General features: G+C 44.7%; 27 non-coding genes across 27 annotated transcripts; 7 read left to right on the forward strand and 20 right to left on the reverse strand.

The window, feature by feature from the left end:
- Positions 1-1,511: 1,511 nt before the first annotated feature.
- Positions 1,512-1,585, reverse strand: trnat-ugu (transfer RNA threonine (anticodon UGU)). Its single transcript has one exon. It is a non-coding gene; the product is annotated as a tRNA-Thr (tRNA).
- Positions 1,586-1,695: 110 nt separating this feature from the next.
- Positions 1,696-1,769, forward strand: trnat-cgu (transfer RNA threonine (anticodon CGU)). The gene has a single exon. It is a non-coding gene; the product is annotated as a tRNA-Thr (tRNA).
- Positions 1,770-2,134: 365 nt separating this feature from the next.
- Positions 2,135-2,208, reverse strand: trnat-agu (transfer RNA threonine (anticodon AGU)). The gene has a single exon. It is a non-coding gene; the product is annotated as a tRNA-Thr (tRNA).
- Positions 2,209-2,461: 253 nt separating this feature from the next.
- Positions 2,462-2,535, reverse strand: trnat-agu (transfer RNA threonine (anticodon AGU)). Its single transcript has one exon. It is a non-coding gene; the product is annotated as a tRNA-Thr (tRNA).
- Positions 2,536-4,513: 1,978 nt separating this feature from the next.
- On the reverse strand, positions 4,514-4,587 carry trnat-ugu (transfer RNA threonine (anticodon UGU)). The gene has a single exon. It is a non-coding gene; the product is annotated as a tRNA-Thr (tRNA).
- A 110-nt stretch (positions 4,588-4,697) lies between these two features.
- Positions 4,698-4,771, forward strand: trnat-cgu (transfer RNA threonine (anticodon CGU)). Its single transcript has one exon. It is a non-coding gene; the product is annotated as a tRNA-Thr (tRNA).
- Positions 4,772-5,136: 365 nt separating this feature from the next.
- On the reverse strand, positions 5,137-5,210 carry trnat-agu (transfer RNA threonine (anticodon AGU)). Its single transcript has one exon. It is a non-coding gene; the product is annotated as a tRNA-Thr (tRNA).
- A 1,981-nt stretch (positions 5,211-7,191) lies between these two features.
- On the reverse strand, positions 7,192-7,265 carry trnat-ugu (transfer RNA threonine (anticodon UGU)). The gene has a single exon. It is a non-coding gene; the product is annotated as a tRNA-Thr (tRNA).
- Positions 7,266-7,375: 110 nt separating this feature from the next.
- Positions 7,376-7,449, forward strand: trnat-cgu (transfer RNA threonine (anticodon CGU)). The gene has a single exon. It is a non-coding gene; the product is annotated as a tRNA-Thr (tRNA).
- A 365-nt stretch (positions 7,450-7,814) lies between these two features.
- Positions 7,815-7,888, reverse strand: trnat-agu (transfer RNA threonine (anticodon AGU)). Its single transcript has one exon. It is a non-coding gene; the product is annotated as a tRNA-Thr (tRNA).
- Positions 7,889-8,141: 253 nt separating this feature from the next.
- On the reverse strand, positions 8,142-8,215 carry trnat-agu (transfer RNA threonine (anticodon AGU)). The gene has a single exon. It is a non-coding gene; the product is annotated as a tRNA-Thr (tRNA).
- A 1,981-nt stretch (positions 8,216-10,196) lies between these two features.
- Positions 10,197-10,270, reverse strand: trnat-ugu (transfer RNA threonine (anticodon UGU)). Its single transcript has one exon. It is a non-coding gene; the product is annotated as a tRNA-Thr (tRNA).
- Positions 10,271-10,380: 110 nt separating this feature from the next.
- On the forward strand, positions 10,381-10,454 carry trnat-cgu (transfer RNA threonine (anticodon CGU)). The gene has a single exon. It is a non-coding gene; the product is annotated as a tRNA-Thr (tRNA).
- Positions 10,455-10,819: 365 nt separating this feature from the next.
- On the reverse strand, positions 10,820-10,893 carry trnat-agu (transfer RNA threonine (anticodon AGU)). The gene has a single exon. It is a non-coding gene; the product is annotated as a tRNA-Thr (tRNA).
- A 253-nt stretch (positions 10,894-11,146) lies between these two features.
- trnat-agu (transfer RNA threonine (anticodon AGU)) lies at positions 11,147-11,220 on the reverse strand. The gene has a single exon. It is a non-coding gene; the product is annotated as a tRNA-Thr (tRNA).
- A 1,981-nt stretch (positions 11,221-13,201) lies between these two features.
- On the reverse strand, positions 13,202-13,275 carry trnat-ugu (transfer RNA threonine (anticodon UGU)). Its single transcript has one exon. It is a non-coding gene; the product is annotated as a tRNA-Thr (tRNA).
- Positions 13,276-13,385: 110 nt separating this feature from the next.
- trnat-cgu (transfer RNA threonine (anticodon CGU)) lies at positions 13,386-13,459 on the forward strand. The gene has a single exon. It is a non-coding gene; the product is annotated as a tRNA-Thr (tRNA).
- Positions 13,460-13,824: 365 nt separating this feature from the next.
- On the reverse strand, positions 13,825-13,898 carry trnat-agu (transfer RNA threonine (anticodon AGU)). The gene has a single exon. It is a non-coding gene; the product is annotated as a tRNA-Thr (tRNA).
- Positions 13,899-14,151: 253 nt separating this feature from the next.
- On the reverse strand, positions 14,152-14,225 carry trnat-agu (transfer RNA threonine (anticodon AGU)). The gene has a single exon. It is a non-coding gene; the product is annotated as a tRNA-Thr (tRNA).
- A 1,981-nt stretch (positions 14,226-16,206) lies between these two features.
- Positions 16,207-16,280, reverse strand: trnat-ugu (transfer RNA threonine (anticodon UGU)). Its single transcript has one exon. It is a non-coding gene; the product is annotated as a tRNA-Thr (tRNA).
- A 110-nt stretch (positions 16,281-16,390) lies between these two features.
- Positions 16,391-16,464, forward strand: trnat-cgu (transfer RNA threonine (anticodon CGU)). The gene has a single exon. It is a non-coding gene; the product is annotated as a tRNA-Thr (tRNA).
- Positions 16,465-16,829: 365 nt separating this feature from the next.
- On the reverse strand, positions 16,830-16,903 carry trnat-agu (transfer RNA threonine (anticodon AGU)). Its single transcript has one exon. It is a non-coding gene; the product is annotated as a tRNA-Thr (tRNA).
- A 253-nt stretch (positions 16,904-17,156) lies between these two features.
- On the reverse strand, positions 17,157-17,230 carry trnat-agu (transfer RNA threonine (anticodon AGU)). The gene has a single exon. It is a non-coding gene; the product is annotated as a tRNA-Thr (tRNA).
- A 1,981-nt stretch (positions 17,231-19,211) lies between these two features.
- Positions 19,212-19,285, reverse strand: trnat-ugu (transfer RNA threonine (anticodon UGU)). The gene has a single exon. It is a non-coding gene; the product is annotated as a tRNA-Thr (tRNA).
- A 110-nt stretch (positions 19,286-19,395) lies between these two features.
- On the forward strand, positions 19,396-19,469 carry trnat-cgu (transfer RNA threonine (anticodon CGU)). The gene has a single exon. It is a non-coding gene; the product is annotated as a tRNA-Thr (tRNA).
- Positions 19,470-19,834: 365 nt separating this feature from the next.
- trnat-agu (transfer RNA threonine (anticodon AGU)) lies at positions 19,835-19,908 on the reverse strand. The gene has a single exon. It is a non-coding gene; the product is annotated as a tRNA-Thr (tRNA).
- Positions 19,909-20,160: 252 nt separating this feature from the next.
- Positions 20,161-20,234, reverse strand: trnat-agu (transfer RNA threonine (anticodon AGU)). Its single transcript has one exon. It is a non-coding gene; the product is annotated as a tRNA-Thr (tRNA).
- Positions 20,235-21,341: the final 1,107 nt, after the last annotated feature.

Raw genomic sequence — 21,341 nt, forward strand, 5'->3', positions numbered from 1 at the left:
TAGCCAAACATTGTACTCGTGCAGACGATGGTACTGCTGCCTCCTCCTCAAGAGTTGAGGAATACTCATGTCTCTTGCATACTGCCTTTACTGCCTCGGTTGGAAAATCTGGCTCTTTGTTGCGGCGCAAGAGCTGTGCAGTAAAGCCTTCAATGGCATTTTCCTCATCATTAGAACTCTGATCAGATATATCACAGGCATGCAGATACGGACGTCTCAACAGCCCATCTGCATCTTGGTTGTCCTTCCCAGCACTATACTCAATGTCAAAATCAAAACTGGAAAGTACGGCCAACCAGCAATGCCCTACTGCGTCCAACTTTGCAGATGTTAAAACGTATGTGAGTGGATTATTGTCTGTCATCACTGTACATTTTACTCCATAGATACAGCGGAAAACGTTCTGGGTGACAGCCCACTTCACAGACAGGAAGTCAAGCTTGTGTGCAGGGTACCTTTGCTCGGACTTGGAGAGACCCCTACTGGCACAGGCAATGACTTGCTCTCCTGTTCTTGATATAGGGCTGCACCGAGAACATGGGCGCTTGCATCGGTGTGCACAATATAATGTTCTTTGGATCTGCAAACCCAAGAACAGGAGCTGTTGTGAGCTTGAGAATCAATGTCTTAAAAGTATCTTCAGCGGTTGGGGTCCATTTTTCGTGAAAAAGGCTTTTTGAGATCCGCACTGGTAGAAACCTTGTGGTTTCTGCCAGACAGACTGGATTTTCTCTTCAGTGGGAGGCAACCAGCACTTAAGTGATTAAGGGGTATTGCAAGCTTGGAATAGTCTTTTATAAACCTCCTGTAATATCCAGTGAACCCAAGGAAAGACTTAAGCTACTTGATGTTATCTGGTCTTGGCCAGGTAGTGAGGGCAGCTGGATCTGTTTTGAGCCCTTCTGATGATACAACATGGCTGAGATATTGGACAGATGTCCTGAAGAACTGACATTTCTCTGGCGACAGCTTTAAAGTAAATTCTTTCATCCTATGGAGGACCTTCAGCGATCATTCCTCATGGTTCTCAAGTGTAGCTGAGAAAGGAGTGACATCATCAAGAAATACCGAGACCTGACTCAAATTCCTGCTGCCTATACACTTTTCCATAACATAAGAGGAAAGTAGAACACCTCCTTATGCTGTTTTTAATAGAGAACTCTTCGGCATTTATTTTAACACAACACCTAACAGTCTTACCTTCTCTTATCAGTAACTCGAATGATTTGCAGAATCTTGACAGTACTTTTGGGACGAAAGCTCAATATAACCCTGCCTCACCCAGTTTCTATACTGGTCCATTTATGTCTGTTGTCACAGTTGCGCAGTTTCATGTTTTAGTAGACTTTCAGTTTTGATGTTTTTCATCTGCATGTGGTGCACAGCTGCTGGGGTGTCCTTTGCTAAATCTTTAGTGCCTCCAAACTTCAGATTCAACAGATTACTTCCTTTTATTTTGACATTGAGGAAAAGTTGCCTACACAGAATTTCTTATTTTGAAATAGCTCAACAGGCACTGCTGGGATTTGAACCCAGGATCTCCTGTTTACAAGACAGGTGCTTTGACCGGCTAAGCTACAGTGCCTCCTTCAGGGAAGGGAAAAACCAAGTAACCTCTGCAGACACAGTTTTGAATCGGTTTGTCACATTTTTCCCCACCAGCTGTTGGACAGTAGCCAGAGGCACACAGCTCAAGGCGCTGTGGCTTAGCTGGCCAAAGCGCCTGTCTCGTAAACAGGAGATCCTGGGTTCAAATCCCAGCAGTGCCTTACCTCCCTACCAATGCCATTACATTTCATTAATGAGTGCTGATGGCGGGAAGCATTGGGCGTTATGCTTTCTCTCCTTCGTTTCCAAGAAGAGGACACAATGAAGATTTAGACATGCCCAAGACATCAATATTGGGTGAACAACCCTCAGAAGCTCCACTAGCGGTTTAATGCCTGGGACCCTCCAGCATTTGTTCTAGAACTGAAGAAGCTTCTCGGATCGGGTGCAAAGAAGTTTTTAAAGCTCTCAAGAGTACCGTGAGGTGGATAACTGAGGACATACAAAGACTTTGAAAGATTTCCCAACTCCAAGATTAAGAATGCAATTAACACTGTGAAGAAGATGGTTTCAAATGGTAACAGGAAGGCACTGCTGGGATTTGAACCCAGGATCTCCTGTTTACTAGACAGGCGCTTTGACCAGCTGAGCCACAGCGCCTCCTGCTGACAGGCAAACCGGTAATACCTGGTATTACCTGGTACTGCAGAAGGAGACGAGTTCAACTTTTTTTTTTACTTTTGTGCACTATAAATGTAAGATATGGTGAAATAGTCCAACAAGTAACTTCCTGTTCCTCACTTCGTCAATGACCTCAGTGGAAACATCATAAGGTGAAGGAGAAGCTTTTGAGACTGATTCAACAGGGTGAGTCTGAACACTGTGAAGAAGATGGTTTCAAATAGTAACAGGAAGGGACTGCTGGGATTTGAACCCAGGATCTCCTGTTTACTAGACAGGCACTTTGACCAGCTAAGCCACAGCGCCTCCTGCTGTCAGGCAATCCGGTAATACCTGGTATTACCTGGTACTGCAGAAGGAGACGAGTTCACTTTTTTAACTTTTGTGCACTATCAATGTAGGATATGGTCAAATAGTCCAACAAGTAACTTCCTGTTCCTCACTTCTTCAATGACCTCGGTGGAAACATCATAAGGTGAAGGAGAAGCTTTTGAGACTGATTCAACAGGGTGAGTCTGAACAAGTCCTCAAAACAACTCTATTTCCCTTGGCAAGGGTGGATTCCCGCACTTTACTGTCAAAGCTTTGTTTGTTTCGTAAAGCACTCTTTTGAATGTGCTCAATGGCTAACTGGTAGCTTTCTGCAAGACTCTCTCAGCTCTCCAGATCTAATTTCTGTTCACGTAGCCAATCGGAAAGAGACATCTGCAGCAGGGGGCATGGCCCAGCTACATCAGTTTGACAGAAATCTGCTGGTATTGCAGAGGCTCCAATAGCCAAACATTGTACTCGTGCAGACGATGGTACTGCTGCCTCCTCCTCAAGAGTTGAGGAATACTCATGTCTCTTGCATACTGCCTTTACTGCCTCGGTTGGAAAATCTGGCTCTTTGTTGCGGCGCAAGAGCTGTGCAGTAAAGCCTTCAATGGCATTTTCCTCATCATTAGAACTCTGATCAGATATATCACAGGCATGCAGATACGGACGTCTCAACAGCCCATCTGCATCTTGGTTGTCCTTCCCAGCACTATACTCAATGTCAAAATCAAAACTGGAAAGTACGGCCAACCAGCAATGCCCTACTGCGTCCAACTTTGCAGATGTTAAAACGTATGTGAGTGGATTATTGTCTGTCATCACTGTACATTTTACTCCATAGATACAGCGGAAAACGTTCTGGGTGACAGCCCACTTCACAGACAGGAAGTCAAGCTTGTGTGCAGGGTACCTTTGCTCGGACTTGGAGAGACCCCTACTGGCACAGGCAATGACTTGCTCTCCTGTTCTTGATATAGGGCTGCACCGAGAACATGGGCGCTTGCATCGGTGTGCACAATATAATGTTCTTTGGATCTGCAAACCCAAGAACAGGAGCTGTTGTGAGCTTGAGAATCAATGTCTTAAAAGTATCTTCAGCGGTTGGGGTCCATTTTTCGTGAAAAAGGCTTTTTGAGATCCGCACTGGTAGAAACCTTGTGGTTTCTGCCAGACAGACTGGATTTTCTCTTCAGTGGGAGGCAACCAGCACTTAAGTGATTAAGGGGTATTGCAAGCTTGGAATAGTCTTTTATAAACCTCCTGTAATATCCAGTGAACCCAAGGAAAGACTTAAGCTACTTGATGTTAGCTGGTCTTGGCCAGGTAGTGAGGGCAGCTGGATCTGTTTTGAGCCCTTCTGATGATACAACATGGCTGAGATATTGGACAGATGTCCTGAAGAACTGACATTTCTCTGGCGACAGCTTTAAAGTAAATTCTTTCATCCTATGGAGGACCTTCAGCGATCATTCCTCATGGTTCTCAAGTGTAGCTGAGAAAGGAGTGACATCATCAAGAAATACCGAGACCTGACTCAAATTCCTGCTGCCTATACACTTTTCCATAACATAAGAGGAAAGTAGAACACCTCCTTATGCTGTTTTTAATAGAGAACTCTTCGGCATTTATTTTAACACAACACCTAACAGTCTTACCTTCTCTTATCAGTAACTCGAATGATTTGCAGAATCTTGACAGTACTTTTGGGACGAAAGCTCAATATAACCCTGCCTCACCCAGTTTCTATACTGGTCCATTTATGTCTGTTGTCACAGTTGCGCAGTTTCATGTTTTAGTAGACTTTCAGTTTTGATGTTTTTCATCTGCATGTGGTGCACAGCTGCTGGGGTGTCCTTTGCTAAATCTTTAGTGCCTCCAAACTTCAGATTCAACAGATTACTTCCTTTTATTTTGACATTGAGGAAAAGTTGCCTACACAGAATTTCTTATTTTGAAATAGCTCAACAGGCACTGCTGGGATTTGAACCCAGGATCTCCTGTTTACAAGACAGGTGCTTTGACCGGCTAAGCTACAGTGCCTCCTTCAGGGAAGGGAAAAACCAAGTAACCTCTGCAGACACAGTTTTGAATCGGTTTGTCACATTTTTCCCCACCAGCTGTTGGACAGTAGCCAGAGGCACACAGCTCAAGGCGCTGTGGCTTAGCTGGCCAAAGCGCCTGTCTCGTAAACAGGAGATCCTGGGTTCAAATCCCAGCAGTGCCTTACCTCCCTACCAATGCCATTACATTTCATTAATGAGTGCTGATGGCGGGAAGCATTGGGCGTTATGCTTTCTCTCCTTCGTTTCCAAGAAGAGGACACAATGAAGATTTAGACATGCCCAAGACATCAATATTGGGTGAACAACCCTCAGAAGCTCCACTAGCGGTTTAATGCCTGGGACCCTCCAGCATTTGTTCTAGAACTGAAGAAGCTTCTCGGATCGGGTGCAAAGAAGTTTTTAAAGCTCTCAAGAGTACCGTGAGGTGGATAACTGAGGACATACAAAGACTTTGAAAGATTTCCCAACTCCAAGATTAAGAATGCAATTAACACTGTGAAGAAGATGGTTTCAAATGGTAACAGGAAGGGACTGCTGGGATTTGAACCCAGGATCTCCTGTTTACTAGACAGGCGCTTTGACCAGCTGAGCCACAGCGCCTCCTGCTGACAGGCAAACCGGTAATACCTGGTATTACCTGGTACTGCAGAAGGAGACGAGTTGAACTTTTTTTTTACTTTTGTGCACTATAAATGTAAGATATGGTGAAATAGTCCAACAAGTAACTTCCTGTTCCTCACTTCGTCAATGACCTCAGTGGAAACATCATAAGGTGAAGGAGAAGCTTTTGAGACTGATTCAACAGGGTGAGTCTGAACAAGTCCTCAAAACAACTCTATTTCCCTTGGCAAGGGTGGATTCCCGCACTTTACTGTCAAAGCTTTGTTTGTTTCGTAAAGCACTCTTTTGAATGTGCTCAATGGCTAACTGGTAGCTTTCTGCAAGACTCTCTCAGCTCTCCAGATCTAATTTCTGTTCACGTAGCCAATCGGAAAGAGACATCTGCAGCAGGGGGCATGGCCCAGCTACATCAGTTTGACAGAAATCTGCTGGTATTGCAGAGGCTCCAATAGCCAAACATTGTACTCGTGCAGACGATGGTACTGCTGCCTCCTCCTCAAGAGTTGAGGAATACTCATGTCTCTTGCATACTGCCTTTACTGCCTCGGTTGGAAAATCTGGCTCTTTGTTGCGGCGCAAGAGCTGTGCAGTAAAGCCTTCAATGGCATTTTCCTCATCATTAGAACTCTGATCAGATATATCACAGGCATGCAGATACGGACGTCTCAACAGCCCATCTGCATCTTGGTTGTCCTTCCCAGCACTATACTCAATGTCAAAATCAAAACTGGAAAGTACGGCCAACCAGCAATGCCCTACTGCGTCCAACTTTGCAGATGTTAAAACGTATGTGAGTGGATTATTGTCTGTCATCACTGTACATTTTACTCCATAGATACAGCGGAAAACGTTCTGGGTGACAGCCCACTTCACAGACAGGAAGTCAAGCTTGTGTGCAGGGTACCTTTGCTCGGACTTGGAGAGACCCCTACTGGCACAGGCAATGACTTGCTCTCCTGTTCTTGATATAGGGCTGCACCGAGAACATGGGCGCTTGCATCGGTGTGCACAATATAATGTTCTTTGGATCTGCAAACCCAAGAACAGGAGCTGTTGTGAGCTTGAGAATCAATGTCTTAAAAGTATCTTCAGCGGTTGGGGTCCATTTTTCGTGAAAAAGGCTTTTTGAGATCCGCACTGGTAGAAACCTTGTGGTTTCTGCCAGACAGACTGGATTTTCTCTTCAGTGGGAGGCAACCAGCACTTAAGTGATTAAGGGGTATTGCAAGCTTGGAATAGTCTTTTATAAACCTCCTGTAATATCCAGTGAACCCAAGGAAAGACTTAAGCTACTTGATGTTAGCTGGTCTTGGCCAGGTAGTGAGGGCAGCTGGATCTGTTTTGAGCCCTTCTGATGATACAACATGGCTGAGATATTGGACAGATGTCCTGAAGAACTGACATTTCTCTGGCGACAGCTTTAAAGTAAATTCTTTCATCCTATGGAGGACCTTCAGCGATCATTCCTCATGGTTCTCAAGTGTAGCTGAGAAAGGAGTGACATCATCAAGAAATACCGAGACCTGACTCAAATTCCTGCTGCCTATACACTTTTCCATAACATAAGAGGAAAGTAGAACACCTCCTTATGCTGTTTTTAATAGAGAACTCTTCGGCATTTATTTTAACACAACACCTAACAGTCTTACCTTCTCTTATCAGTAACTCGAATGATTTGCAGAATCTTGACAGTACTTTTGGGACGAAAGCTCAATATAACCCTGCCTCACCCAGTTTCTATACTGGTCCATTTATGTCTGTTGTCACAGTTGCGCAGTTTCATGTTTTAGTAGACTTTCAGTTTTGATGTTTTTCATCTGCATGTGGTGCACAGCTGCTGGGGTGTCCTTTGCTAAATCTTTAGTGCCTCCAAACTTCAGATTCAACAGATTACTTCCTTTTATTTTGACATTGAGGAAAAGTTGCCTACACAGAATTTCTTATTTTGAAATAGCTCAACAGGCACTGCTGGGATTTGAACCCAGGATCTCCTGTTTACAAGACAGGTGCTTTGACCGGCTAAGCTACAGTGCCTCCTTCAGGGAAGGGAAAAACCAAGTAACCTCTGCAGACACAGTTTTGAATCGGTTTGTCACATTTTTCCCCACCAGCTGTTGGACAGTAGCCAGAGGCACACAGCTCAAGGCGCTGTGGCTTAGCTGGCCAAAGCGCCTGTCTCGTAAACAGGAGATCCTGGGTTCAAATCCCAGCAGTGCCTTACCTCCCTACCAATGCCATTACATTTCATTAATGAGTGCTGATGGCGGGAAGCATTGGGCGTTATGCTTTCTCTCCTTCGTTTCCAAGAAGAGGACACAATGAAGATTTAGACATGCCCAAGACATCAATATTGGGTGAACAACCCTCAGAAGCTCCACTAGCGGTTTAATGCGTGGGACCCTCCAGCATTTGTTCTAGAACTGAAGAAGCTTCTCGGATCGGGTGCAAAGAAGTTTTTAAAGCTCTCAAGAGTACCGTGAGGTGGATAACTGAGGACATACAAAGACTTTGAAAGATTTCCCAACTCCAAGATTAAGAATGCAATTAACACTGTGAAGAAGATGGTTTCAAATGGTAACAGGAAGGCACTGCTGGGATTTGAACCCAGGATCTCCTGTTTACTAGACAGGCGCTTTGACCAGCTGAGCCACAGCGCCTCCTGCTGACAGGCAAACCGGTAATACCTGGTATTACCTGGTACTGCAGAAGGAGACGAGTTCAACTTTTTTTTTTACTTTTGTGCACTATAAATGTAAGATATGGTGAAATAGTCCAACAAGTAACTTCCTGTTCCTCACTTCGTCAATGACCTCAGTGGAAACATCATAAGGTGAAGGAGAAGCTTTTGAGACTGATTCAACAGGGTGAGTCTGAACACTGTGAAGAAGATGGTTTCAAATAGTAACAGGAAGGGACTGCTGGGATTTGAACCCAGGATCTCCTGTTTACTAGACAGGCACTTTGACCAGCTAAGCCACAGCGCCTCCTGCTGTCAGGCAATCCGGTAATACCTGGTATTACCTGGTACTGCAGAAGGAGACGAGTTCACTTTTTTAACTTTTGTGCACTATCAATGTAGGATATGGTCAAATAGTCCAACAAGTAACTTCCTGTTCCTCACTTCTTCAATGACCTCGGTGGAAACATCATAAGGTGAAGGAGAAGCTTTTGAGACTGATTCAACAGGGTGAGTCTGAACAAGTCCTCAAAACAACTCTATTTCCCTTGGCAAGGGTGGATTCCCGCACTTTACTGTCAAAGCTTTGTTTGTTTCGTAAAGCACTCTTTTGAATGTGCTCAATGGCTAACTGGTAGCTTTCTGCAAGACTCTCTCAGCTCTCCAGATCTAATTTCTGTTCACGTAGCCAATCGGAAAGAGACATCTGCAGCAGGGGGCATGGCCCAGCTACATCAGTTTGACAGAAATCTGCTGGTATTGCAGAGGCTCCAATAGCCAAACATTGTACTCGTGCAGACGATGGTACTGCTGCCTCCTCCTCCTCAAGAGTTGAGGAATACTCATGTCTCTTGCATACTGCCTTTACTGCCTCGGTTGGAAAATCTGGCTCTTTGTTGCGGCGCAAGAGCTGTGCAGTAAAGCCTTCAATGGCATTTTCCTCATCATTAGAACTCTGATCAGATATATCACAGGCATGCAGATACGGACGTCTCAACAGCCCATCTGCATCTTGGTTGTCCTTCCCAGCACTATACTCAATGTCAAAATCAAAACTGGAAAGTACGGCCAACCAGCAATGCCCTACTGCGTCCAACTTTGCAGATGTTAAAACGTATGTGAGTGGATTATTGTCTGTCATCACTGTACATTTTACTCCATAGATACAGCGGAAAACGTTCTGGGTGACAGCCCACTTCACAGACAGGAAGTCAAGCTTGTGTGCAGGGTACCTTTGCTCGGACTTGGAGAGACCCCTACTGGCACAGGCAATGACTTGCTCTCCTGTTCTTGATATAGGGCTGCACCGAGAACATGGGCGCTTGCATCGGTGTGCACAATATAATGTTCTTTGGATCTGCAAACCCAAGAACAGGAGCTGTTGTGAGCTTGAGAATCAATGTCTTAAAAGTATCTTCAGCGGTTGGGGTCCATTTTTCGTGAAAAAGGCTTTTTGAGATCCGCACTGGTAGAAACCTTGTGGTTTCTGCCAGACAGACTGGATTTTCTCTTCAGTGGGAGGCAACCAGCACTTAAGTGATTAAGGGGTATTGCAAGCTTGGAATAGTCTTTTATAAACCTCCTGTAATATCCAGTGAACCCAAGGAAAGACTTAAGCTACTTGATGTTAGCTGGTCTTGGCCAGGTAGTGAGGGCAGCTGGATCTGTTTTGAGCCCTTCTGATGATACAACATGGCTGAGATATTGGACAGATGTCCTGAAGAACTGACATTTCTCTGGCGACAGCTTTAAAGTAAATTCTTTCATCCTATGGAGGACCTTCAGCGATCATTCCTCATGGTTCTCAAGTGTAGCTGAGAAAGGAGTGACATCATCAAGAAATACCGAGACCTGACTCAAATTCCTGCTGCCTATACACTTTTCCATAACATAAGAGGAAAGTAGAACACCTCCTTATGCTGTTTTTAATAGAGAACTCTTCGGCATTTATTTTAACACAACACCTAACAGTCTTACCTTCTCTTATCAGTAACTCGAATGATTTGCAGAATCTTGACAGTACTTTTGGGACGAAAGCTCAATATAACCCTGCCTCACCCAGTTTCTATACTGGTCCATTTATGTCTGTTGTCACAGTTGCGCAGTTTCATGTTTTAGTAGACTTTCAGTTTTGATGTTTTTCATCTGCATGTGGTGCACAGCTGCTGGGGTGTCCTTTGCTAAATCTTTAGTGCCTCCAAACTTCAGATTCAACAGATTACTTCCTTTTATTTTGACATTGAGGAAAAGTTGCCTACACAGAATTTCTTATTTTGAAATAGCTCAACAGGCACTGCTGGGATTTGAACCCAGGATCTCCTGTTTACAAGACAGGTGCTTTGACCGGCTAAGCTACAGTGCCTCCTTCAGGGAAGGGAAAAACCAACTAACCTCTGCAGACACAGTTTTGAATCGGTTTGTCACATTTTTCCCCACCAGCTGTTGGACAGTAGCCAGAGGCACACAGCTCAAGGCGCTGTGGCTTAGCTGGCCAAAGCGCCTGTCTCGTAAACAGGAGATCCTGGGTTCAAATCCCAGCAGTGCCTTACCTCCCTACCAATGCCATTACATTTCATTAATGAGTGCTGATGGCGGGAAGCATTGGGCGTTATGCTTTCTCTCCTTCGTTTCCAAGAAGAGGACACAATGAAGATTTAGACATGCCCAAGACATCAATATTGGGTGAACAACCCTCAGAAGCTCCACTAGCGGTTTAATGCCTGGGACCCTCCAGCATTTGTTCTAGAACTGAAGAAGCTTCTCGGATCGGGTGCAAAGAAGTTTTTAAAGCTCTCAAGAGTACCGTGAGGTGGATAACTGAGGACATACAAAGACTTTGAAAGATTTCCCAACTCCAAGATTAAGAATGCAATTAACACTGTGAAGAAGATGGTTTCAAATGGTAACAGGAAGGCACTGCTGGGATTTGAACCCAGGATCTCCTGTTTACTAGACAGGCGCTTTGACCAGCTGAGCCACAGCGCCTCCTGCTGACAGGCAAACCGGTAATACCTGGTATTACCTGGTACTGCAGAAGGAGACGAGTTCAACTTTTTTTTTTACTTTTGTGCACTATAAATGTAAGATATGGTGAAATAGTCCAACAAGTAACTTCCTGTTCCTCACTTCGTCAATGACCTCAGTGGAAACATCATAAGGTGAAGGAGAAGCTTTTGAGACTGATTCAACAGGGTGAGTCTGAACACTGTGAAGAAGATGGTTTCAAATAGTAACAGGAAGGGACTGCTGGGATTTGAACCCAGGATCTCCTGTTTACTAGACAGGCACTTTGACCAGCTAAGCCACAGCGCCTCCTGCTGTCAGGCAATCCGGTAATACCTGGTATTACCTGGTACTGCAGAAGGAGACGAGTTCACTTTTTTAACTTTTGTGCACTATCAATGTAGGATATGGTCAAATAGTCCAACAAGTAACTTCCTGTTCCTCACTTCTTCAATGACCTCGGTGGAAACATCATAAGGTGAAGGAGAAGCTTTTGAGACTGATTCAACAGGGTGAGTCTGAACAAGTCCTCAAAACAACTCTATTTCCCTTGGCAAGGGTGGATTCCCGCACTTTACTGTCAAAGCTTTGTTTGTTTCGTAAAGCACTCTTTTGAATGTGCTCAATGGCTAACTGGTAGCTTTCTGCAAGACTCTCTCAGCTCTCCAGATCTAATTTCTGTTCACGTAGCCAATCGGAAAGAGACATCTGCAGCAGGGGGCATGGCCCAGCTACATCAGTTTGACAGAAATCTGCTGGTATTGCAGAGGCTCCAATAGCCAAACATTGTACTCGTGCAGACGATGGTACTGCTGCCTCCTCCTCCTCAAGAGTTGAGGAATACTCATGTCTCTTGCATACTGCCTTTACTGCCTCGGTTGGAAAATCTGGCTCTTTGTTGCGGCGCAAGAGCTGTGCAGTAAAGCCTTCAATGGCATTTTCCTCATCATTAGAACTCTGATCAGATATATCACAGGCATGCAGATACGGACGTCTCAACAGCCCATCTGCATCTTGGTTGTCCTTCCCAGCACTATACTCAATGTCAAAATCAAAACTGGAAAGTACGGCCAACCAGCAATGCCCTACTGCGTCCAACTTTGCAGATGTTAAAACGTATGTGAGTGGATTATTGTCTGTCATCACTGTACATTTTACTCCATAGATACAGCGGAAAACGTTCTGGGTGACAGCCCACTTCACAGACAGGAAGTCAAGCTTGTGTGCAGGGTACCTTTGCTCGGACTTGGAGAGACCCCTACTGGCACAGGCAATGACTTGCTCTCCTGTTCTTGATATAGGGCTGCACCGAGAACATGGGCGCTTGCATCGGTGTGCACAATATAATGTTCTTTGGATCTGCAAACCCAAGAACAGGAGCTGTTGTGAGCTTGAGAATCAATGTCTTAAAAGTATCTTCAGCGGTTGGGGTCCATTTTTCGTGAAAAAGGCTTTTTGAGATCCGCACTGGTAGAAACCTTGTGGTTTCTGCCAGACAGACTGGATTTTCTCTTCAGTGGGAGGCAACCAGCACTTAAGTGATTAAGGGGTATTGCAAGCTTGGAATAGTCTTTTATAAACCTCCTGTAATATCCAGTGAACCCAAGGAAAGACTTAAGCTACTTGATGTTATCTGGTCTTGGCCAGGTAGTGAGGGCAGCTGGATCTGTTTTGAGCCCTTCTGATGATACAACATGGCTGAGATATTGGACAGATGTCCTGAAGAACTGACATTTCTCTGGCGACAGCTTTAAAGTAAATTCTTTCATCCTATGGAGGACCTTCAGCGATCATTCCTCATGGTTCTCAAGTGTAGCTGAGAAAGGAGTGACATCATCAAGAAATACCGAGACCTGACTCAAATTCCTGCTGCCTATACACTTTTCCATAACATAAGAGGAAAGTAGAACACCTCCTTATGCTGTTTTTAATAGAGAACTCTTCGGCATTTATTTTAACACAACACCTAACAGTCTTACCTTCTCTTATCAGTAACTCGAATGATTTGCAGAATCTTGACAGTACTTTTGGGACGAAAGCTCAATATAACCCTGCCTCACCCAGTTTCTATACTGGTCCATTTATGTCTGTTGTCACAGTTGCGCAGTTTCATGTTTTAGTAGACTTTCAGTTTTGATGTTTTTCATCTGCATGTGGTGCACAGCTGCTGGGGTGTCCTTTGCTAAATCTTTAGTGCCTCCAAACTTCAGATTCAACAGATTACTTCCTTTTATTTTGACATTGAGGAAAAGTTGCCTACACAGAATTTCTTATTTTGAAATAGCTCAACAGGCACTGCTGGGATTTGAACCCAGGATCTCCTGTTTACAAGACAGGTGCTTTGACCGGCTAAGCTACAGTGCCTCCTTCAGGGAAGGGAAAAACCAAGTAACCTCTGCAGACACAGTTTTGAATCGGTTTGTCACATTTTTCCCCACCAGCTGTTGGACAGTAGCCAGAGGCACACAGCTCAAGGCGCTGTGGCTTAGCTGGCCAAAGCGCCTGTCTCGTAAACAGGAGATCCTGGGTTCAAATCCCAGCAGTGCCTTACCTCCCTACCAATGCCATTACATTTCATTAATGAGTGCTGATGGCGGGAAGCATTGGGCGTTATGCTTTCTCTCCTTCGTTTCCAAGAAGAGGACACAATGAAGATTTAGACATGCCCAAGACATCAATATTGGGTGAACAACCCTCAGAAGCTCCACTAGCGGTTTAATGCCTGGGACCCTCCAGCATTTGTTCTAGAACTGAAGAAGCTTCTCGGATCGGGTGCAAAGAAGTTTTTAAAGCTCTCAAGAGTACCGTGAGGTGGATAACTGAGGACATACAAAGACTTTGAAAGATTTCCCAACTCCAAGATTAAGAATGCAATTAACACTGTGAAGAAGATGGTTTCAAATGGTAACAGGAAGGCACTGCTGGGATTTGAACCCAGGATCTCCTGTTTACTAGACAGGCGCTTTGATCAGCTGAGCCACAGCGCCTCCTGCTGACAGGCAAACCGGTAATACCTGGTATTACCTGGTACTGCAGAAGGAGACGAGTTCAACTTTTTTTTTTACTTTTGTGCACTATAAATGTAAGATATGGTCAAATAGTCCAACAAGTAACTTCCTGTTCCTCACTTCGTCAATGACCTCAGTGGAAACATCATAAGGTGAAGGAGAAGCTTTTGAGACTGATTCAACAGGGTGAGTCTGAACACTGTGAAGAAGATGGTTTCAAATAGTAACAGGAAGGCACTGCTGGGATTTGAACCCAGGATCTCCTGTTTACTAGACAGGCACTTTGACCAGCTAAGCCACAGCGCCTCCTGCTGTCAGGCAATCCGGTAATACCTGGTATTACCTGGTACTGCAGAAGGAGACGAGTTCACTTTTTTAACTTTTGTGCACTATCAATGTAGGATATGGTCAAATAGTCCAACAAGTAACTTCCTGTTCCTCACTTCTTCAATGACCTCGGTGGAAACATCATAAGGTGAAGGAGAAGCTTTTGAGACTGATTCAACAGGGTGAGTCTGAACAAGTCCTCAAAACAACTCTATTTCCCTTGGCAAGGGTGGATTCCCGCACTTTACTGTCAAAGCTTTGTTTGTTTCGTAAAGCACTCTTTTGAATGTGCTCAATGGCTAACTGGTAGCTTTCTGCAAGACTCTCTCAGCTCTCCAGATCTAATTTCTGTTCACGTAGCCAATCGGAAAGAGACATCTGCAGCAGGGGGCATGGCCCAGCTACATCAGTTTGACAGAAATCTGCTGGTATTGCAGAGGCTCCAATAGCCAAACATTGTACTCGTGCAGACGATGGTACTGCTGCCTCCTCCTCCTCAAGAGTTGAGGAATACTCATGTCTCTTGCATACTGCCTTTACTGCCTCGGTTGGAAAATCTGGCTCTTTGTTGCGGCGCAAGAGCTGTGCAGTAAAGCCTTCAATGGCATTTTCCTCATCATTAGAACTCTGATCAGATATATCACAGGCATGCAGATACGGACGTCTCAACAGCCCATCTGCATCTTGGTTGTCCTTCCCAGCACTATACTCAATGTCAAAATCAAAACTGGAAAGTACGGCCAACCAGCAATGCCCTACTGCGTCCAACTTTGCAGATGTTAAAACGTATGTGAGTGGATTATTGTCTGTCATCACTGTACATTTTACTCCATAGATACAGCGGAAAACGTTCTGGGTGACAGCCCACTTCACAGACAGGAAGTCAAGCTTGTGTGCAGGGTACCTTTGCTCGGACTTGGAGAGACCCCTACTGGCACAGGCAATGACTTGCTCTCCTGTTCTTGATATAGGGCTGCACCGAGAACATGGGCGCTTGCATCGGTGTGCACAATATAATGTTCTTTGGATCTGCAAACCCAAGAACAGGAGCTGTTGTGAGCTTGAGAATCAATGTCTTAAAAGTATCTTCAGCGGTTGGGGTCCATTTTTCGTGAAAAAGGCTTTTTGAGATCCGCACTGGTAGAAACCTTGTGGTTTCTGCCAGACAGACTGGATTTTCTCTTCAGTGGGAGGCAACCAGCACTTAAGTGATTAAGGGGTATTGCAAGCTTGGAATAGTCTTTTATAAACCTCCTGTAATATCCAGTGAACCCAAGGAAAGACTTAAGCTACTTGATGTTAGCTGGTCTTGGCCAGGTAGTGAGGGCAGCTGGATCTGTTTTGAGCCCTTCTGATGATACAACATGGCTGAGATATTGGACAGATGTCCTGAAGAACTGACATTTCTCTGGCGACAGCTTTAAAGTAAATTCTTTCATCCTATGGAGGACCTTCAGCGATCATTCCTCATGGTTCTCAAGTGTAGCTGAGAAAGGAGTGACATCATCAAGAAATACCGAGACCTGACTCAAATTCCTGCTGCCTATACACTTTTCCATAACATAAGAGGAAAGTAGAACACCTCCTTATGCTGTTTTTAATAGAGAACTCTTCGGCATTTATTTTAACACAACACCTAACAGTCTTACCTTCTCTTATCAGTAACTCGAATGATTTGCAGAATCTTGACAGTACTTTTGGGACGAAAGCTCAATATAACCCTGCCTCACCCAGTTTCTATACTGGTCCATTTATGTCTGTTGTCACAGTTGCGCAGTTTCATGTTTTAGTAGACTTTCAGTTTTGATGTTTTTCATCTGCATGTGGTGCACAGCTGCTGGGGTGTCCTTTGCTAAATCTTTAGTGCCTCCAAACTTCAGATTCAACAGATTACTTCCTTTTATTTTGACATTGAGGAAAAGTTGCCTACACAGAATTTCTTATTTTGAAATAGCTCAACAGGCACTGCTGGGATTTGAACCCAGGATCTCCTGTTTACAAGACAGGTGCTTTGACCGGCTAAGCTACAGTGCCTCCTTCAGGGAAGGGAAAAACCAACTAACCTCTGCAGACACAGTTTTGAATCGGTTTGTCACATTTTTCCCCACCAGCTGTTGGACAGTAGCCAGAGGCACACAGCTCAAGGCGCTGTGGCTTAGCTGGCCAAAGCGCCTGTCTCGTAAACAGGAGATCCTGGGTTCAAATCCCAGCAGTGCCTTACCTCCCTACCAATGCCATTACATTTCATTAATGAGTGCTGATGGCGGGAAGCATTGGGCGTTATGCTTTCTCTCCTTCGTTTCCAAGAAGAGGACACAATGAAGATTTAGACATGCCCAAGACATCAATATTGGGTGAACAACCCTCAGAAGCTCCACTAGCGGTTTAATGCCTGGGACCCTCCAGCATTTGTTCTAGAACTGAAGAAGCTTCTCGGATCGGGTGCAAAGAAGTTTTTAAAGCTCTCAAGAGTACCGTGAGGTGGATAACTGAGGACATACAAAGACTTTGAAAGATTTCCCAACTCCAAGATTAAGAATGCAATTAACACTGTGAAGAAGATGGTTTCAAATGGTAACAGGAAGGCACTGCTGGGATTTGAACCCAGGATCTCCTGTTTACTAGACAGGCGCTTTGACCAGCTGAGCCACAGCGCCTCCTGCTGACAGGCAAACCGGTAATACCTGGTATTACCTGGTACTGCAGAAGGAGACGAGTTCAACTTTTTTTTTTACTTTTGTGCACTATAAATGTAAGATATGGTGAAATAGTCCAACAAGTAACTTCCTGTTCCTCACTTCGTCAATGACCTCAGTGGAAACATCATAAGGTGAAGGAGAAGCTTTTGAGACTGATTCAACAGGGTGAGTCTGAACACTGTGAAGAAGATGGTTTCAAATAGTAACAGGAAGGGACTGCTGGGATTTGAACCCAGGATCTCCTGTTTACTAGACAGGCACTTTGACCAGCTAAGCCACAGCGCCTCCTGCTGTCAGGCAATCCGGTAATACCTGGTATTACCTGGTACTGCAGAAGGAGACGAGTTCACTTTTTTAACTTTTGTGCACTATCAATGTAGGATATGGTCAAATAGTCCAACAAGTAACTTCCTGTTCCTCACTTCTTCAATGACCTCGGTGGAAACATCATAAGGTGAAGGAGAAGCTTTTGAGACTGATTCAACAGGGTGAGTCTGAACAAGTCCTCAAAACAACTCTATTTCCCTTGGCAAGGGTGGATTCCCGCACTTTACTGTCAAAGCTTTGTTTGTTTCGTAAAGCACTCTTTTGAATGTGCTCAATGGCTAACTGGTAGCTTTCTGCAAGACTCTCTCAGCTCTCCAGATCTAATTTCTGTTCACGTAGCCAATCGGAAAGAGACATCTGCAGCAGGGGGCATGGCCCAGCTACATCAGTTTGACAGAAATCTGCTGGTATTGCAGAGGCTCCAATAGCCAAACATTGTACTCGTGCAGACGATGGTACTGCTGCCTCCTCCTCCTCAAGAGTTGAGGAATACTCATGTCTCTTGCATACTGCCTTTACTGCCTCGGTTGGAAAATCTGGCTCTTTGTTGCGGCGCAAGAGCTGTGCAGTAAAGCCTTCAATGGCATTTTCCTCATCATTAGAACTCTGATCAGATATATCACAGGCATGCAGATACGGACGTCTCAACAGCCCATCTGCATCTTGGTTGTCCTTCCCAGCACTATACTCAATGTCAAAATCAAAACTGGAAAGTACGGCCAACCAGCAATGCCCTACTGCGTCCAACTTTGCAGATGTTAAAACGTATGTGAGTGGATTATTGTCTGTCATCACTGTACATTTTACTCCATAGATACAGCGGAAAACGTTCTGGGTGACAGCCCACTTCACAGACAGGAAGTCAAGCTTGTGTGCAGGGTACCTTTGCTCGGACTTGGAGAGACCCCTACTGGCACAGGCAATGACTTGCTCTCCTGTTCTTGATATAGGGCTGCACCGAGAACATGGGCGCTTGCATCGGTGTGCACAATATAATGTTCTTTGGATCTGCAAACCCAAGAACAGGAGCTGTTGTGAGCTTGAGAATCAATGTCTTAAAAGTATCTTCAGCGGTTGGGGTCCATTTTTCGTGAAAAAGGCTTTTTGAGATCCGCACTGGTAGAAACCTTGTGGTTTCTGCCAGACAGACTGGATTTTCTCTTCAGTGGGAGGCAACCAGCACTTAAGTGATTAAGGGGTATTGCAAGCTTGGAATAGTCTTTTATAAACCTCCTGTAATATCCAGTGAACCCAAGGAAAGACTTAAGCTACTTGATGTTAGCTGGTCTTGGCCAGGTAGTGAGGGCAGCTGGATCTGTTTTGAGCCCTTCTGATGATACAACATGGCTGAGATATTGGACAGATGTCCTGAAGAACTGACATTTCTCTGGCGACAGCTTTAAAGTAAATTCTTTCATCCTATGGAGGACCTTCAGCGATCATTCCTCATGGTTCTCAAGTGTAGCTGAGAAAGGAGTGACATCATCAAGAAATACCGAGACCTGACTCAAATTCCTGCTGCCTATACACTTTTCCATAACATAAGAGGAAAGTAGAACACCTCCTTATGCTGTTTTTAATAGAGAACTCTTCGGCATTTATTTTAACACAACACCTAACAGTCTTACCTTCTCTTATCAGTAACTCGAATGATTTGCAGAATCTTGACAGTACTTTTGGGACGAAAGCTCAATATAACCCTGCCTCACCCAGTTTCTATACTGGTCCATTTATGTCTGTTGTCACAGTTGCGCAGTTTCATGTTTTAGTAGACTTTCAGTTTTGATGTTTTTCATCTGCATGTGGTGCACAGCTGCTGGGGTGTCCTTTGCTAAATCTTTAGTGCCTCCAAACTTCAGATTCAACAGATTACTTCCTTTTATTTTGACATTGAGGAAAAGTTGCCTACACAGAATTTCTTATTTTGAAATAGCTCAACAGGCACTGCTGGGATTTGAACCCAGGATCTCCTGTTTACAAGACAGGTGCTTTGACCGGCTAAGCTACAGTGCCTCCTTCAGGGAAGGGAAAAACCAACTAACCTCTGCAGACACAGTTTTGAATCGGTTTGTCACATTTTTCCCCACCAGCTGTTGGACAGTAGCCAGAGGCACACAGCTCAAGGCGCTGTGGCTTAGCTGGCCAAAGCGCCTGTCTCGTAAACAGGAGATCCTGGGTTCAAATCCCAGCAGTGCCTTACCTCCCTACCAATGCCATTACATTTCATTAATGAGTGCTGATGGCGGGAAGCATTGGGCGTTATGCTTTCTCTCCTTCGTTTCCAAGAAGAGGACACAATGAAGATTTAGACATGCCCAAGACATCAATATTGGGTGAACAACCCTCAGAAGCTCCACTAGCGGTTTAATGCCTGGGACCCTCCAGCATTTGTTCTAGAACTGAAGAAGCTTCTCGGATCGGGTGCAAAGAAGTTTTTAAAGCTCTCAAGAGTACCGTGAGGTGGATAACTGAGGACATACAAAGACTTTGAAAGATTTCCCAACTCCAAGATTAAGAATGCAATTAACACTGTGAAGAAGATGGTTTCAAATGGTAACAGGAAGGCACTGCTGGGATTTGAACCCAGGATCTCCTGTTTACTAGACAGGCGCTTTGACCAGCTGAGCCACAGCGCCTCCTGCTGACAGGCAAACCGGTAATACCTGGTATTACCTGGTACTGCAGAAGGAGACGAGTTCAACTTTTTTTTTACTTTTGTGCACTATAAATGTAAGATATGGTCAAATAGTCCAACAAGTAACTTCCTGTTCCTCACTTCGTCAATGACCTCAGTGGAAACATCATAAGGTGAAGGAGAAGCTTTTGAGACTGATTCAACAGGGTGAGTCTGAACACTGTGAAGAAGATGGTTTCAAATAGTAACAGGAAGGGACTGCTGGGATTTGAACCCAGGATCTCCTGTTTACTAGACAGGCACTTTGACCAGCTAAGCCACAGCGCCTCCTGCTGTCAGGCAATCCGGTAATACCTGGTATTACCTGGTACTGCAGAAGGAGACGAGTTCACTTTTTTAACTTTTGTGCACTATCAATGTAGGATATGGTCAAATAGTCCAACAAGTAACTTCCTGTTCCTCACTTCTTCAATGACCTCGGTGGAAACATCATAAGGTGAAGGAGAAGCTTTTGAGACTGATTCAACAGGGTGAGTCTGAACAAGTCCTCAAAACAACTCTATTTCCCTTGGCAAGGGTGGATTCCCGCACTTTACTGTCAAAGCTTTGTTTGTTTCGTAAAGCACTCTTTTGAATGTGCTCAATGGCTAACTGGTAGCTTTCTGCAAGACTCTCTCAGCTCTCCAGATCTAATTTCTGTTCACGTAGCCAATCGGAAAGAGACATCTGCAGCAGGGGGCATGGCCCAGCTACATCAGTTTGACAGAAATCTGCTGGTATTGCAGAGGCTCCAATAGCCAAACATTGTACTCGTGCAGACGATGGTACTGCTGCCTCCTCCTCAAGAGTTGAGGAATACTCATGTCTCTTGCATACTGCCTTTACTGCCTCGGTTGGAAAATCTGGCTCTTTGTTGCGGCGCAAGAGCTGTGCAGTAAAGCCTTCAATGGCATTTTCCTCATCATTAGAACTCTGATCAGATATATCACAGGCATGCAGATACGGACGTCTCAACAGCCCATCTGCATCTTGGTTGTCCTTCCCAGCACTATACTCAATGTCAAAATCAAAACTGGAAAGTACGGCCAACCAGCAATGCCCTACTGCGTCCAACTTTGCAGATGTTAAAACGTATGTGAGTGGATTATTGTCTGTCATCACTGTACATTTTACTCCATAGATACAGCGGAAAACGTTCTGGGTGACAGCCCACTTCACAGACAGGAAGTCAAGCTTGTGTGCAGGGTACCTTTGCTCGGACTTGGAGAGACCCCTACTGGCACAGGCAATGACTTGCTCTCCTGTTCTTGATATAGGGCTGCACCGAGAACATGGGCGCTTGCATCGGTGTGCACAATATAATGTTCTTTGGATCTGCAAACCCAAGAACAGGAGCTGTTGTGAGCTTGAGAATCAATGTCTTAAAAGTATCTT

This window comes from Rhamphochromis longiceps, linkage group LG13 (genome assembly GCF_057381845.1).
Source record: "Rhamphochromis longiceps isolate RC_006_pf linkage group LG13, R_longiceps_female_GT1.1, whole genome shotgun sequence".
NCBI classification, from domain to species: domain Eukaryota; kingdom Metazoa; phylum Chordata; class Actinopteri; order Cichliformes; family Cichlidae; genus Rhamphochromis; species Rhamphochromis longiceps.